This window comes from Diabrotica undecimpunctata, chromosome 2 (assembly GCF_040954645.1).
Source record: "Diabrotica undecimpunctata isolate CICGRU chromosome 2, icDiaUnde3, whole genome shotgun sequence".
Lineage (NCBI taxonomy): Eukaryota > Metazoa > Arthropoda > Insecta > Coleoptera > Chrysomelidae > Diabrotica > Diabrotica undecimpunctata.
The window spans coordinates 138,021,852-138,040,717 of record NC_092804.1 but is presented as its reverse complement, the minus strand read 5'-3'; the positions used below and the strand labels follow the sequence as shown (position 1 = coordinate 138,040,717).

Genomic DNA, 18,866 nt, shown 5'->3' with positions numbered 1-18,866 from the left:
TTAATAATTTGATAATGCAATTACATTCAGTCGATAACATAATAAACAATTTAGAAACATCATTATCATTTGCAAGACTTAATATCTTACATAGCTCAATTATAAGTCCATTTCAAATAAAAAAAATGTTAAGTGAACTTGAAAGAATATATGGCATAGAACAAGTACCAAAATTAGATAAAATCATTATTTATTATTCTTTATTTTCTACACAAGTTATTATTCAAAATAAAACAATTATATTCAAGATTCACACACCAATGGTGTCCTCAATATATAAATATTTTCATGTATATCCCGTACCTCTCCTGAAACAAACTGTTTTACCCGAAAATCCATACCTATTACTCAACACTGAAAACTACTGGACCACCGCAGAGAAATGTCCAGAAGTAGAAAATTGGTACTTTTGTCTACAAAGTAAATTACATAAACAGCAACAGTGCCTAGCAAATCTCATAAGAACAGAAAAAAATAGATGTCCACCAACTTCTATTCAATTTACTGAGACGAATGCCATCCAAATAAATTCAAGAGATATTCTAGTAATACCAGCAGCTCCATTCAACATCAAATCACAATGTGAAAAAGAAGGCATCAAAGAAATTAGATCCCAAGCATCGTAACCTTAGAAAACTGCCAGATATCGATTGATAACAAGATTTTTCGAATAGAACAAACCAGTCATGAAGAATTTGTTCTTGAATTACCGCAAATATACTTACCAGAAAGAACATTTCATATAAAACAAATAGATGTAGAAAATATAAAAAGAATAAACTCTCTTGCCACCGACTTACAAGTTAGCCAACTACATACAGTTCAAAGTATCAGCCATGCATGGACCAACACAATCATCATTATTGTGACTTTGATGATAATAATTTGTGCCTTTTGGTATATTAAAGTCTACAAACCAAGACAGAAGAAGAAGCTCACCACCAAGCAAGAACCGCAGAAACTAAAGGAACCCTTATTTTCTGATCTCGGAAGTGAGGAGTTATGTATCTTAAAAATGTGGTTAATAGTGTCATTATAGTAATCATTGTCCTTTCTATCATAAACATTCTTTATGTACATTAGATTAGTAGAAACATATAAATAGAAGTAAATGTAAACATAAATCACTTTTGCTTAAGATTATGTATTGTCATTATCCTTGTATTTAGTCCTTGTTAATAAAATTGTTTTTTAAAAAGTAATTGTTTAACTCGTAAAACTTAAGGCCTGTCTGACCAAGACTTTTGAACGTATTATTAAGTTTCGCCTAGAATATTTTATTGAAAGCAATTCTCTCGTAATTCTCAGTAAAACGTATTTTATTTTGACTTTAATTTAATACAAAACGTAAATTTTTTGCTACCAAATTCTATAACACTTTGTTATTTATCCTACTGCAGTAGGTATGTAAAAAAAGATTAGCTTATACCTACTACTTTTTCTCTAATATATCGGAAAATATTATCTTTGTTTAAAATTATTTTATACCAAAATTCGGTATTGATGTTTTTGTCTATTTTTTCTTCATTGCCTTGTGTAATTGTGTTAAATCAGCTCAAGCAGATTTGTTAAATACGATTATTTCGAAAATGAGATAAGTTTTGAAGTTGTTAACAAGTATATCTTTACTTTTTGAAATAATGCACCATTAATATTTTTTGATACAAATAGTGCTAACAGAAATTTGTCGCCCTCTATATTAAAGTATGCACCACATTATAATTTCTCATACTCAAAAGTTCCCTGTTATAGAGAAAAATAAAATTTGAAATACGAAACTAATAAAATTATTAACAAAATAATAATTAGCAATATAATGAAAATATTTACTAATTGGATCATTAGAAACATCATGCAATGTAAATAGCTAACAAAGATAGAGAAGCATATTTATTTGATACCAAGTAAATGCCAGTATTAATAAATGGGAGGTCCATTAACATGTTATTTTATTCATTATACATCTTTTTTTAGACATAAGTTATAAAAGAAAAAAGTTATGCAAATGTATCCAAAATGGTTTTGAATATCTGAATTTATTAACAATTAAAATGAAAAATAGCTTATTTTTAGAATGTTTGTCAGTTATCACTCATATGCTTTATCAAAAATCCTAAAAATAAATCGATAATTTTATTTTATTTATTTATGTTTCGGTCCAAAATTTCAGTATATTAAAGCTAATAAATAAGTATTTGGATTGGCAAATTTAGATTTAATTATTTTCTATTTAAGATGGCGACAGAGGGCGGACAGGCGACGCAAGCAGAGGAATTTCCACCTCGCACGTAGACAGGTCGCCACCTAGGATCTCTTCTCTACCACTCTTAAATCTCCAGGCGGGTACGTGCCGGAACACCGACACCACGATTGGTGGTGTAAAGCCAAAAGAGGTGTGTACGGACCCAGCTCGTTCAACCATGCCTGGTTCTCTTGGAATGAGAGTACAGTGGTCCGCGAAAGTCTCGTCTTGGATACTAGAAATGTAGACCGGTGACCGTGACGCCTAAACGTCTCGAGTGCGTTTCTACAAATCCGACACCTCAAGCGACGTCTCTCCACCAACCTCTCGATTCCTACCCATTTGTCGCCTTTTACGACAGGCAGGGCCTTCTTGCCTCGGCCGTATTCTTATCTCCGCGAGCTGAACGGAGACACACACACACACACACACACACACACACACACACACACACACACACACACACACACACACACACACACACACACACACACACACACACATACACACACATACCTCGCCTTTCAGCATACGACCGTTACCAGTCGAGTTAGAACGAGAAATATATAAACGCAACCATTTTCGTATATTTATCGTTCTAACTCGACGCAATGAGTACAAGAAAGATGGTAATTTATATCGGTAAATTGTTGATGCATAGTGGACTATAAATATTCCCAGCATCGCTCTTAATGGCTTGATTAAGCGTGAGTATACAATTTACTTTAATTGCTATCGACACATTTAACTTTATCTTTCATCACTAGATGTCTCTAGTAGCATACTCTGGTAATTATTTTTTCTATAATTGCCAGAGTAGTCGGTGCGTTTTGGTTTGGTTTGAGTTTTCTTACAAACTCTCTCTGATGACGGGTAGACCCAGAAACACGTGTTAGGGAGTGGTAAGAAACTCAAATTAAATCGAAACGCAACCATTTTCGTAAAGTTATTTCTTTTATTTGAAAATTTTAAACAGCTGCATTTATAAACAAAAAATAATAATTTTCCTTTTTAAGTTTCACGATCTAAAATTGCAAAGGATGGTTTTTATAATAAAGCCATGACAAAGCTTAAAGCGTAAAGGATTATTGGGCATATATGAGAATAGTGGGAGAACTTTGAGCATAAAGCCATTAAAAGTGAAATTAGAGAATTCGAGACGACATAGAGAGAGGTCTTTTGTGTTAAGTTTCAAGACGAGACAAGATGTTGAGCTTGAGATTCTCGAAAATCTCGATTTTCGGAAAATTATAGAAATTGTTTTATTCTTTTGTAAAATATTATTTCTAAACTAATAGACATTGTAAAAATGATAAAAGGTAACAAAACTTTAATTTCAAATTAAAAGTATTTTTTAATTTAAAGCGAAACTAAAAGTAAATGGAAGTATCAATCAATGTATAAAAACAAACAATTTGTTTAATTTACCATAAAACCTAAAAAAATCAAGTTTATTTTAAATTAACAAATACTATTTACAACTTTTTATTTTTTTTTTCTCATTAAGAAATGTCATCGTCATTACTCTTTCGATTTTCTAGCGCAGACTGACTTCTGTCAAGGGAATTGTAGAATCGATAGAATAGATTGTATTTCTTGAGGGGGCTAATTGGCAATGGTCCATATAATTATCAGCTCTAGTATTGCAACCGAATATCTTCCTTGTTTCAATCTACTCAAATAAATATATCACTCTTAAAGGTTAGTTAACACCCGAAGTACTTTTAAAGAGGATGCCAGAGGCTAATCATATCTCAGCCATTTAATTTTTAGCCTATTAATTTTTTTGCCTTTAACATCAAAGGTTTTTTTATTAGTTTTCAGAAAGTTTAAAAATTTATAACGTTTACTAGTCCACTTCTTCCACAACGAATGGTTTTTTCCTCTAATAGTTCTGACGAAACAGTACCAGTCCCTGGGCACTATAGTTGAGGTATGGTTTAACCCATTAAGTAACTTCCTTCTCTGTTTCAGTAAAATGGCCAGCGTCAAACAGAGTAATCATAGTGAAGTTAGCCGGTCAACCTTTTAATATAAATCTAATTTAAGTTTACGCACTCACATCTGATAAACCGGAAACTGAAGTTTTAGATTTCTATAAAGACGTAAAGGAAGCATTAAAGTTCACAAATAAAAACGATATCAACATAATAATGGGCGATTTTAATGCCAAAGTCGATAGGGGTAGATGTGGTAATGCGGTCGGTGATTTCGGTCTGGGTAACAAAAAAGGTGCGACGAGAGTTACTAATTGAATTTTGTAATGACCACGATTTCGTCATATCCAATACGTGGTATCGGCTCCAACCAAGAAGACTTTATACATGGCAAGCACTAGGTGATCGCCCAATTATATAAAAAGAGTGGCCGCTTATCCTGGTGCGGACATTTCGTTTGACCACAACCCCCTAATCGCGAATGTAAGGCTTCGATTTGCAAAGGTTAAAAAGTAATCTAATAAAAAATACATAAACACTAGAGAATTAATGAGAGATGAAGAGCTTAGATTTACATACAGTAAGCACATTAACGAGAACTTGAGAAACATACAAAAAAATTGCATAGAGGAAACCTGTGAGAAAAAAAAATAGTTATAGTCGAGACTGACGAAGTAGTCGCAAGTAAAATAAAAAGAAATCACAAAAACGAGTGGATGACGGAAGAGATACTTGATCTAATGGAGCAACGCAGATAGTACAAAATATATCATCATCAACAGGAATAATAGGAAATTCAACGTACGATAAGGGGAAGAATTAAAAACGCAAAGGAAAGCTGGATGAAAGAACGTTGTGAAAAATTGGAATCACTACAAGAAAAGAGAGACAGTTTGGACTACATAAAAAAGTTCAAAGAAATTTCGAGTAAATACAAGAAACACCATGAGACTCGCCACAATAATGATCAAGGAGACTACGTTTATACTTAGGAAGAACTAGCTACAATCTGGGCAAACTATGCTTCGTCTCTCTTTGTGGTTAATAGACCGAATCTGAAAAACTACTAACTTACCCACGGAAAATTTATCCGGCCCTCCCATTATTCGCGCCGAGGTGGAGTACGTTATAAAAGTAGCCAAACTAGGCAAGGCCACTGGACCGGATGGAATTACTACGGAAGCCATAAAACTGTTGAAATATGATAACATCGAAATGCTGGTGACAATAATTTTCAATACCATATATAACACCGGCCACATTCCAACGGATTGGCTTTATTCAACCTTTATAGTGATTCCTTAATCACAAAGAGCGACAAAATGCAAAGACCACAGACTGATAAGTTTAATGAGCCATTTGCTTAAGGTGTTTCTTCGCATCCTGCACACAAGAATGTTCAAAAAGCTAGAAGATCTAAGCGGTGAGACACAATTTGGTTTCAGGCACAGACTGGGTATACGTAAAGCAGATTTCTGCTTGAATATGTTTGTACAAAACTGCATGGATCAACGAAAAGATATAGTCATAACATTCCTCGATTATAACAAAGCGTTTGACACCGTAAAATATGACGTAATGATAAAAATGCTACACAACGCTAACATTGACGAGAAAGACATAAGGGTTATCCAGAATATTTATTGGAATCAAAAAGCACGAGTGAGACTGAACAACTCAATCAACACAGAAGAATTTGAAATTTTAAGAGGGGTGCGATAGGGTTGTATTTTGTCTCCCATGCTTCCTAATCTCTGTGTGGAGAACATTTTTACAGACGTACTGGAAGGCTCTGAGTGCGGAATAAAGGTAAACGGGTTCCCGATAAATATCATTCGTTACACCGACGACACCGCGATAATAACAGACAACGAACATGATATGCAGTTGATGTTAAATAAAATAAACACCGTAGGAAAAATATATGCTTATATATTTATAAGCAAATTTATTAATACGAAACCCAATAAGACCATCCACAAGATGGACTGACGACATAAAGAGGATTTGTACCAACTGGATTGCAGCAGCGCAAGATAGATCTGAATGGACGTTTTTAGAGGAGGCCTATGTTCAGCAGTGGACAGCTATGGGCTGATAATGTTGATGATATCTTTCTTTGTGTCATTTCTTTGTATACGTTTTATCATAGTTACTTTATGTGGTTGATTGGCAGTTGTAATAACTGTAATTTCTTTGGTATCCAACCACTTTTTTGGTGCTATAGGGCCACTGTTCAAACAATAAAATTTATTCTTTCAAAGTATTTCATTTTTGGTTTGCTTTTTCCCCATAAAATCAGGTAAACCTTTGCAATTAGGTCTGACTATACCTATAGAATACAGTCGTTTTGCATATAAATCTGTTGTTTGCAACAGTAAAGACGTTATCAAAGACAACCAAAGATTTGTGTAGTATTATATCTTGGCATATTCTAGTTACAACCTTGTATCCCAAGCTATCATTTTCAATGCCTTTAGTTTTTCCAGTATAGATAATAAATTGGTACAGATACCCAGTAATAGTATCACACTTTCCTCAAATTTTATAACCACGCTTAATTGGCTTCTTGGGCATATACTGTTTAATAGAACTACGTCCTTTAAATTTTATACATACATACATTCACCAATAGAAAATTGACTTTCAGGATGGCTTGTTTTTTGAAAATTTCGTTTAGTCTATCTATAAATGGTCTTATTTTATACGCTATGACAAAGTTAGGTGAACCTCTCTTTGCAGTTGCTGGATTGCCGTTTAGATGGATATTTTCTATTATTTGTTTTTTCAACCTAGTTATTTTAAAAGCTTTGGAGCAAACAAGATTATTATAAAAAGGATCACGTGACCAATTTAAATATTTATCTGGTAAAGGGTGCAGTCCTATTTAAATAAAACACCCCAGCAATGCCCTTATTTCTTTTTGGCTAGTATTTTTGTAATTTTTGCTGTATTTTTGTACAGCATATAAATTTGTTTGAGCAACAGAGGTCCATTTTTCAGTAAAATTAGTAAGCGTAAACACTGAACTCCATTCAACCAAGACACTTTGATTTTCTTGTGGGACATTCTCAGATGTTTTTTCAGTTATGGAATCTACATCAACGAATGCAGAAGGAACAGCTTTATCAGCTTCACCAAGCAACTGCTTAATTCTGCTATCAATAACACCTCTATCGAACTTATCGCAAACAGAAGTAGATGGAGATGGTATAAAAACGTCTCTCTAGTAGAGCTCTCTGTAGATATATCACTGTCAATGAAAGCAAATCCATCCAAATCTAAAATTTCGTTACGGATTGTAGGAGTAGATAAGGGGGAATATCGTCCTTTTTGTCAAATGTGGATAACATCAGGAAAGCCGGCTTTAGATAAAACATTTCTAACTGCAACAGGAGATACTTTCTTCCAAGTAGCTGAAATCAAGACAAGTGTATTGGATAAATTTATGTTTTTCGCAATTCTCGAAATCACATTCACTCTCAATAAACGCTGAATTTGAGCTAATCAATTCCGCTCAAGTTCCGAATTATTTCTTAATATAAGGTTGGCAATGTGAAGTGATGTTGGGTGGCAGAAATACTGTTTTAATAGTTTTTAATGTAACTTTTAAAAGTGTCGTGACATTCTTTAGGACAAGAAACGCTTTTCTGTTTGGTTTTTTTATTCTATTGACAAATTTATGCAGCCGCGTTATCACAGTTTTCACAGAGAAGCATTTTGTTGTTGCTGTTTTAAAACAGATGGGATTTTTAATTTTTCCAATTGCTAATGGATCTTCTATCGAACCTTTTATATTTGCAAATAGTAAAATAGTCAAACGTTGTTTTACTGCCTTCTTCTCTGTACAATTTTCATTTTTTAATGCAAATGTCTTATTAGGCATGGCTCTGTAATAAATCCCGGTTTATTTAGCACATCTAGTGAAGAATAATTCCTTAATATCAATGGTAACTTAGTTTTTCAGTCTTCTAGGTCGTCCAAACTAACCTCTGCAGACTCACCACAACAAATTAGTTTAACCGCCTGCAGAAACTTTTCAACCATCCATTTAATGGTGCAAAATTTACCATCTTCAAACTACTTGCTGCCTTGTGTCCTTTTTCTTTAAGTAGCTAACCATATATTAGAATAATTGCTTTATTTCTGGTTTTGCAAAACCAATTGTAGACTACTTATTCCCCTGCCAATCCTTCTGACTTTGGAAACTTATGTTTTTACTCCAAATTAACACTTATCTCAACATTCTTTTATAATTCGCTCTTGTTTTATATAATATCGTAAATTTAAGTTTTTCCAACCCCATATTTTTTGGCAAACTTTCGCGGACTTAAACCATACTTTTCGTTTTCTCTTTGCTTAGTCAAACAGCCACAAACGTTTCCTCTTTGCGACATATTATTATAGCAACTTATAACCTTTCGAACACAGAAAACTTTAAACTACCTAAATAGATATGTATTAGAAAAACTGACCACAACTATGCAGATTATTTCGTACTATCTTAGGTCAATTCCCATTTAAATACGTAATACTGGTATTTCCATTAACAAAAAGACAAAAGTATTTTGGCCCATTTTTTTTTTATTTAAAATTACATGTCTCGGCTGCTGTGGCCATTGACACGAGGAACTGTATTACAGAAAACAATAAATTAAGTTACATTGATTCAATAAATTTCAATACAGATGATATCTAAAAAAAAACTAGCGGATGATTTCAAAATTGAAATATAGATAGATGATACAATTACAACAGGTGATACAATTTACAGTTTTTATGGAACTCTATCACGTTAGACATATTGTTTTTAGATTTAAAGATATCACATAAACTTCCGTGGATACCATGTTTGATCCGTGCTGCTGCGTACTGGTTACACTCCACAAGTATACGGTGTATACTTAGACGGGGGATGCAATATTGGCAGTTTGGAGGTTCTTCGGGAACCATCAGATATCCGTGGGTTAGCCGGGTGTGCCCAATTCTAAGCCTTCTAATGATGGTCTTCGATTTTCTTTCCGTAGTAACAATTCTAGGTCCTAAAATGTTTGGTTGGATGGACTTTAGTTGGGTAGTGCCCCTGTTCCATTGATTTTGCCACATTGAGGTAGATAACTTTTTAATTTCAATTATTATATCTTGAAACATTTGGACTTTTTCATCTGTAAGGTCAGACCGACGTGCTTCATTTGCTGCGTGGTCAAAATTCTCATTTCCTTTAATACCAATATGTGAAGGCTTCCATATCATCGAAACCGATGTGTTTGATTTAGCAAGTGCTGTACATCTTTCGTGGATCTCATTAACTTTAATTATTAATAGGTGTATAAACAGGTAATTTTCCATGAAGTGGGCTCTAAAAATTTAAGATTATTTGGCCGCGTATATATTATAAAGGCGGCTTTAAATACCAGGTCATAAATAAAGGAATTTATATCTATATTATAATATTTTTGGGAAATTTTGAAACTGGTCATTAGTAAAGGTGGCCACTTTTGACAGGTGGCCGTTAACACAGGTTTAACTGTATTGTATAGCGTGCTATAAAAATTCACAATTCGCGTAAATTAAACATAGATTGACAGACTCGCATTTTTGAGAATATAGAACCGCCAACTAAAACTTCCATGGCACGCTCAGCAATAGTTATCAAAATTTTAATACACACATTTAAAGCTAACTATCTCAATAACAGTTAAACTAAGGTGTATCAAATAGTTAACAAAACTTAAAAAGCAATTATGGTTCTTTCTAATAATGTCATAATTTAGTAGTATGATATATTTAAGAAAAATGAGAAATTTTTAAGTTTGCTCTTTGAATCTCCTTGTAAATTACAAAGTGTTAAGATACCTTTAAAATAGACAATATTAAAAAAACTTGTGCTGAACAACATGTTTCCCAATTTAATGATATACAAAGATACAATAAATATCTCATTACCCTCACAACAAAATTATCCTTCTCATGTCAGCAGCATAATATGCCAGATAAGAGGGACGTCATAAAGATGTATAATGAATACAAAATATTAATATAATTTTATAAAAATGGCGCTATCTAGAATATATAAATGATGATATTTCTTATGTCAATCATCATTTCCTTTGTAGCAGTTGCAAAATCAACATGAAGATTACATTTTTTATTGTATTTGTGCTTGGTAAGTATTCAATATATTAACGAAATGTATTAACTGATATCTAAATGAGATTAGTTGATTGAATTCTGTTTACAACTCAGCTCTTCCGTTTTCAAGGGTCACTGTTTGTTCCTTACTTTTATTCACCGTTCATCGCTGTTTGTCTTGTGTTATTCATTTTAACCGTCTTTTTAAGTCATCTGCAAAACGGTTTTTTTATCTTCTCCTCAGTTTCCCTTTTTTCCCCAGCTGCTAAGACGTATATCCTTTGTTCCACATAGTTCTTATTTCTATGTCTAACGTAACCAGACCACTGCGGTCTTTATCTGAATCTTTTTTGAAACTGTAGTCACCCCAGCTCTTGTCCTAATCACGTCATTCCGGATCTTGTCCATTTTGGTCTTACCCAAAATTTCCGTAGCATTTTCATTTTAGCTATATCCATCTTCTTTTTTTATCCAAGAGATGGCAAGGAATATATCGTACTCTTCATCAAAAGGTGGATCTTTTTGGAGAAACCGACTTCAGAAAAACATTTGTGAACTGCAGCAGGAAATACTTTTTTCCAAGCAGCTAGAGTCCAGACAAGTGCATTGGATTTTATGTTTTTTTCGCAACTATAAAAATATTTTATAAAAAAAAAATCGGTCAATCAATTTGATACTCTGAACTACTTATTCCTTGTTCTAAGAAATGTAAACCGTTATTTTGTGGCAGGACGACTATTTTTGAATGAAGCTTTAGTATGTGACATGGCATTATTTAGAAAAGAAGCACTTTTTATTTTATTTTTTTTATTTTATTGCCAAATTTATACAGTTATCTTGTCATAATTTCTTTTGCCATTCAAGAATTTTTGTTAGAAACCCAAAAACGGTAATTTGTCACTATGACTAAGCTTAAAACAGCAATTAATTTTTTATATCCTCCAATTACTAATGGATCTTCTTTCGAACATTCCATATTTGCACATAGCAAAAGAGTCAAACATTGTTTTGTCAAAAAAAAGTCTTATCAAGTATGCCGCGATAATAAAGCCCTGATTCGTCAGCATTATATGCATCTCGTGAAGAATAATGCCTTAATATTAATGGTAACTTGGATTCTCCGTCCTATATGTCGTCCAAATTAACCTGTGCAGTCTCACCTCAACCTCAACCTTACATATTTGAATATAGCAAAATAGTCAAACGTTGTTCTGCTGCTGCTTTGTTAATTTTAGCACATATATCTGTTTTTAGAAAGATTTTGTTGACTTTAATGTTTCGACTGCTAAAAGAAAAATTTCTAAGTGTATGGGTGTGCGTGTGTTTACGTGTGTGTGTGTGTGTGTGTGTGTGTGTCTGTGTGTGTGTGTGTGTGTGTGTGTGTGTGTGTGTGTGTATGTGTGTGTGTGTGTGTGTGTGTATCTAGCTTTGAATGTTAAATTTTTTTTTAATTTTTTTTATTTTTATTTTATATGTACTATTTGTAAGTATACTATGTTAAAAAAATTAGGTAAATACGTTAATGACTTTAGAATTATCAAAATTTTTATTTTTAGGCCTCATCGCATCTGGAATATTCCAAGCAGAAGCTGGAAATGTTCAATCTAAACCAGTCACGGAAAAACCCAAAAAACACAAAAAACATTAATATGTAGTATTATTTTAATATGATTATTAGTTTATATTAATTCATTTTTATCTTGAAAACAACAAGATTCTTACAACGAAAAACCTTTTAAATAAATTAACTTCCAAAGAAACTTTCACAATATTATATGTTTTCAAATAAAATTATTTAGTAATATAATACTTATCAATTCATCATCATCATCATCATCCAGCCTTCATTTATCACGTCCACTGCTGGATATAGGACTCCCTTAAACCCCTCCATTCTTTGCGATTTTGTGCTCTTTGTTGCCAATTTTTCGTGATACGCCTGATGTCGTCAGCCCAACGTGTAGGTGGTCTTCCTCTACTATGTTTGTCTGCTCTTGGCCCCCAATGTGTAATTTTACTCGTCCATCGAGAGTCATACATTCTCGCTACATGGCCTGCCCAATTCCATTTAAGTTCCGCTATGCGTTCCACAACATCAGCAATACTCGTCCTTCTTCGCAGATTTTCGTTTCTTATTCGGTCCCGCAACACCACTCCCAGTATGGGAGTGTGTATCCCCGAGTATTCGTCTTCGGATTTCGCATGTTTGGTTATTCCAGCTGATTTGTTTGTTGTATTCTATAGATTTTTCAATAAGTGTCTTTACTGAATGGAGGTGATTATTGGTACCATAATTTAGTCGGAATCCTGCCTGCGCTCTTGTTTGGTAGAAATCTAATTTTCTCTCCAATCTTGATGTCACTAACCTAGTGAAGTATCGATTAAATAGTAGTTCACTTAACGATTAAATACAATTTAATCCACAGAAGAAGAAAAAAAAAATAAAAAAAATGTTACGATAAAAAGAAGAGTGATCTTGTAAGAATGAAAAATGTGCAGAAGCAAGCAAAAACTTTTTTTGTCTTATTCATAGCATTATTTTTGAAAATTGTTTCTTAAATGTGGTTGGTATTCTTCATTTTAAATAATAATAATGCAAATTTGTCACCGTTCCAGAACTTGGTAAATATATTAGTAATAAACTCCGTAGTTTTATAGAACAAATATGAAATAAAGAACGACATTTCTCTGAAAATATAAGAAATGTTTATATCGTTTCAACACTAAATCACTATAGACGATGAAACGAAGCACTAAACCTACCAATTTTCTGCAGCTTTTTCGCTTTGAAACTGTTTGCATTCGATTTGAGAATGGAAATGGAAATGGAAAGGAAATAGAAAATTAAAAATTGCAGCTAATACTTATCTACAGGAATGAGTTTAATTTTGTTACTCGGGGGTTTTTGAGGTCGCTGAACACGAATGTAATAATGACGATAGATTTCGAGCTATCTGATGGCCAGGATGAACCTCGTCTCCTGTAGTATGTTAATTTTATTCTTATTGAGTGAACAATCAGAATTCGTCGGTTTTCGAGATCGCTAAATACAAATATGATAGCGACGATGGTACTCGAGCTACCTGGTGCCCAGAAGGTACCTCGTCTCCCAAAGTTTTATGTTATTTTCATTCGAAATCAGTCAAAAGTTATTACTTGGAGGTTTTGGAGGTCGCTGAACGCAAATATTACAACTGCGATGATCTCCAAGGTATCTGGTTCTCAGGACTCTTAAAGGTTTTTGTTAATTTGTTATTTAAGGTTTTGATGAAAGTGTGGTATTAAATAAGAGTTAATATTTCTTGAATATAAATACATGAAAAAAATTTATAAGTAAAAAAAGATGATTTACAAATAATCGTATTACTCAAATTTATTTCTTTCTCAACTTCTTCTACACAGATCAGATTATGCTGCACTTTGTTTCGTTCATGATTGACCTGTTTTTAGTGTGTTTTGTCGCAATTGGGCACGTAGCCCATAAGAAACACGAAAAAATCGATAATGTAATGCAGTACTACAAATATATCAGAACAACACTTAAACAACGATAAAATACAGTGGTAAGTTTTATTTTAGTTGAAATTTAGTCACTGATGTATACAGCAATATTATGTAAGTTGAGATTAATTTTAAAACTTGTCCAATGTTGGCGATACATCGCAGATGTTTTCTCTCTGGTGGATCGAAAAGTAAACCTGAATTCACTTATTAACTTATATTTCCTTCGTATTTATTGCAGTGCAGTAGGATTTTTCTATTTAGGGTATGTCCCTTAAAAATGTTTTCTTTGGATTTGGTAATGATCTTGATATTATCATGATAGTATGCTATGGCTGAGCTAAATTTACTTATGTGAACTCATCTTACAGCTTAACTCAGTTATAATAGTATTCCTATAAGTATAATATAAATAATAGGTATAATGGAGTGTAAGTATACTGGGTATAATAACCCAGTTATCTCATTTCAGGAGTATTTGTTTATTACCTGATTTGTCTAAATTTGTATTTTTTTCGCTATTTGCCTTGTCTTATTTATGTTGTTTAGTTTTCTAATGTGTTGACATTCCGTATTACTTTTACCTGGCTGAACTTTTAAGTAATAAAAATTATTAATTTGTAGCCATTTTTTGTTTATTGCCCTCCCATTATCTTCCTTTCTTCTAGTAACTAATAAGAAACTAAATTAGACAGATATGTAGAGCAAAAATACAAGGTAAGTAGGTTTGCTTCCTATTATGGACTCTTAATGCATTATGTTTTTTTAGAGAGGTTTAGCCTATATTTTGTTTCTGTTTTCATAGTTCTCCATATTCCTTAATTTTCACTCTGAACAATTTGTACGTGACAAATTGCTAACGAAGCGATTCTTTTTTATATAAAACCTACTGACTGATATATACTGTTTTTTAAAAAACAGTCATTTTAATAATAATAATTTCAAATAGAGCGAGGAGAAGAATACGTAATATAACTATCTAACTTGGACGATAGATGTGTACTAGTATAAGAAAATTGTTAAATGAGCCTTTATGTGTAAGTAAAAGGCAGGAACTGCTACAGTGGAGACTTTAATATGTATCACTTGTTACTTCATCAGTGCTACCAACTACTCAGAAGGGCCAAATTTAATAAATTATGTGTTAAATAATTTTTTTGAAGTTTTCTATAAAGTTACTTGAGGTATTCTCAGGTCATGTATTAACGAAATATTTGTATTAAGCGATCTTGAAAATGACCCGAGTAATGACTTTTGACTAATTTTGAAGGAAAATAACATAAAACTCCAAGATACAAGGTCTACGCTGGGCACCAGGTAGCTTGATCATGACTGACTATAATGACTGCCGACTGTTTGAGAATGAGTTTAAAATACCCCAGGAGACGAGGTCCATCCTGGACACCAGGTAGCTCGAAGATTTCTGATCTGTTTTGCTGTATTACTGTGAAAGTTAGACAATGGACTCTAAAAGAGAAAAAATAATAAATACCTTTAAAATGTATATATACAGGCGAATGCTGAGAATTTCATAGGTACAAAAAGTTACCAACGGTGAGGTGCTTCGGCTTATAAGTAAACAAAAACAATTACTTATTATAATCAAAGAGTGGAAAATACAATACTTGAGCCATGTGTTGAGAGGTAAAAGATATAAATTACTTCAAATCATATTGGAAAGTAAAGTGCAGGGCAAAAGATCAGTTGGAAGATGCCAGAACTCGTGGCTGAAAGACCTGAGGAGATGGTTTGACCGCTCATCCACAAAAATTTTTCGTGCAGGAGTTTCCAAAACTACAATTGTGATTTGGATCGCCAATATTTAAAAAGGAGATGACGTAATAAGAAGAAGATATAATTTGGAAATGCATTTGCCTTATTCAAAAACGCAATTTTTATTTTGCCACTATGAATTTTGATTCCTGGCACCTTCTCGAATCGAATGCAAAAACTGTTAATTAATCTTTTTGCGGAAAATCCGTAGGTTTAGTAATTTTACAGCTTCATTTCCTTGCCTACCATGGAAACTAAATTGTTTATAATTTTATTCGCAGATAGCCATTGGATCCATAAAATAATTTTTCTCAGTGACTTCTAATACAAATGATTACTATTAAATGATTATTGCATATAATAATATAGATTATTAATTAATATTTTACAGGTCATATTTGAAAGTTATTAACCTTAATTCTGCTATCAATAACACATCTATCGAACTTATCGCAAACAGAAGTAAATGGAGATGGTATAAAAAGGTCTCTCTAGTAGGGCTCTCTGTAGATATATCACTGTCAATGGAAGCAAATTCATCCAAATCTAAAATTTTGTTACGGATTATAGGGGTAGATAAGGGGTATATCGTCATTTTTGTCAAATGTGGATAACATCAGGAAAGCCGTCTTTAGATAAAACATTTCACACTGTAACAGGAGATACTTTCTTCCAAGCAGCTGAAATTAAGACAAGTGTATTAGATAAATTTATGTTTTTCGCAATTCTCGAAATCACATCCACTCTCAATAAATGCTGAATTTGAGTTAATCAATTTAAAGTTCCGAATTATTGTTTAATATAAGGGTTGGCAATGTGAAGTGATGTTGGGTGGCAGAAATACTGTTTTAACAGTTTTTAATGAAACTTTTAAATGTGTAGTGACATTCTCTAGGACAAGAAGCGCTTTTCTGTTTTGTTTTTTTTATTCTATTGACAAATTTATGCAGCCGAGTTATCACAATTTCTTTTCTCGTAGAAGCATTTTGTTGTTGCTGTTTTAAAACAGTTGGGATTTTTAATTTTTCCAATTGCTAATGGATCTTCTATCGAACCTTATTTGCAAATAGTAAAATAGTCCAACGTTGTTTTACTGCCTTCTTCCCTACACAATTTTCATTTTTAATGCAAATGTCTTATTAGACATGGCTCTGTAATAAATCCCGGTTTCGTTAGCATTGTATACATCTAGTGGAGAATAATTCCTTAATATCAATGGTAACTTAGTTTTCCAATCTTCTATGTCGTCCAAACTAACCTCGGCAGACTCACCACAAATTAGTTTAAACGCCTGCAGAAACTTTTCAACCATTCAATTAATGGTGCAAAATTTACCATCTTCATACTACTTGCTGCCTCGAGTCCTTTTTCTTTAAGTGGCCACCCATATGTTGGAATAATTGCTTTATTTCTGGTTTTGCAAAACCAGTTAGACTACTTATTCCACTGCCAATCCTTCTGACTTTGGAAACTCATGTTTTTACTCCAAATTAACACTCAACATTCTTTTATAATTCGCTCTTGTTTTTTATAATATCGTTAATTTAAGTTTTTCCAACCCCCCATATTTTTTGGCAAACTTTCGAGAACTTAAACCATACTTTTCACTCTCGGCGATTATACTTTTTTTCTTTCAGCCACAAACGTTTCCTCTTTGCGACATATTATTATAGCAACTTAGAACCTTTCGAACACAGAAAACTTTAAACTAACCAAATAGGAAATAGTTAACAAAACTTTAAAAGCAATTAAAGTAAGATTCCTTTAAAATAGACAATATTAAAAAAAACTTGTGCTGAACAACATGTTTCCTAATTTTATGATATATAAAGATACAATAAATATCTCATTGCCCCCACAACAAAGGTATCCTTCCCATGTCAACAGCATAATATACCAGATAAGAGAGACGTCATAAAGATGTATAATGAATACAAGAGGTTAACATAATTTTATAAAAATAGCGCTATCTAGAATATATAAATGGATGATATTTTTTGTGTCAATCATCATTTCCTTCGTAGCAGTTGCAAAATCAACATGAAGATCGCATTTTTTATTGTATTTGTGCTTGGTAAGTATTCAATATATTAAAGAAAGGTATTAATTAATATCTAAATGAGATAAGTTGTTTGAATTCTGGTCTTGTCAGGTATGCCGCGCGGTAATAAAGCCCTGATTCATCAGCATTATATGCATCTCGTGAAGAATAATGCCATGGTAACTTGGATTCTTCTTCCTCTATGTCGTCCAAATTAACCTGTGCAGACTCACCTCAACCTTAACCTTACATATTTGAATATAGCAAAATAGTCAAACGATGTTCTGCTGCTGTCTTGTCTGCAATGTTTTTAATTTTAGCACATATATCTGTTTTTAAAAAGATTTTGTTTTTATATGAAATATGTTGACTTTAATGTTGTTTCGACTGCTAAATGAAAAACTTCTATATATGGGATGTGCGTGTGTTTACGTGTGTGTGTGTGTGTGTGTGTGTGTGTGTGTGTGTGTGTGTGTGTGTGTGTGTGTGTGTGTGTGTGTGTGTGTGTGTGTGTGTGTATCTACCTTTGAATGTTAACATTAAAACCTAAAACCTTAGTAATATATAAATTTTTATTTTATATGTACTGTTTGTAAGTATACTGTATTAAAAAAATTAGGTAAATACGTTAATGACTTTAGAATTATCAAAATTTTTATTTTTAGGTCTCATCGCATTTGGAGTATTTCAAGTAGAAGCTGGAAATGTCCAATCTAAACCAGTCACGGAAAAACCCAAAAAACACATCAAAAAACATTGATATATATCATTGATATATAGTATTATTTTAATATGATTATTAGTTTATATTAATTCATTTTGATCTTGAAATACAACAAGATTCTTACAACGAAAAACCTTTTACTAACCTAACCTCCAAAGAAACTTTCATAATCTTTTGGAAATATAATACTTATCGATTCATCATCATCATCATCTAGCCTTCATTTATCACGGCCACTGCTGGATATAGGACTCCCTTAAACTCCCCCATTCTTTGCGATTTTGTGCTCTTTGTTGCCAATTTTTCGTGATACCCCTGACGTCGTCAGCCCAACGTGTAGGTGGTCTTCCTCTACTATGTTTGTCTGCTCTCGGCCTCCAATGTGTAATTTTACTAGTCCATCGTGAGTCATGCATTCTCGCTACATGGCCTGCCCAATTCCATTTAAGTTCCGCTATGCGTTCCACAACATCAGCAATACTCGTACTTCTTCGCAGATTTTCGTTATTTATTCGG

General features: G+C 32.9%; 2 long non-coding RNA genes across 2 annotated transcripts; both read left to right on the top strand.

Annotated features, from left to right (window-relative positions):
* The first annotated feature begins 10,184 nt into the window (after window positions 1-10,184).
* On the top strand, window positions 10,185-12,118 carry LOC140433468 (uncharacterized). The gene is made up of 2 exons (XR_011949978.1): window positions 10,185-10,345; window positions 11,868-12,118. It is a non-coding gene; the product is annotated as an uncharacterized lncRNA (long non-coding RNA).
* A 5,422-nt stretch (window positions 12,119-17,540) lies between these two features.
* On the top strand, window positions 17,541-18,483 carry LOC140433467 (uncharacterized). The gene is made up of 2 exons (XR_011949977.1): window positions 17,541-17,659; window positions 18,292-18,483. It is a non-coding gene; the product is annotated as an uncharacterized lncRNA (long non-coding RNA).
* The last annotated feature ends 383 nt before the right edge of the window (window positions 18,484-18,866 follow it).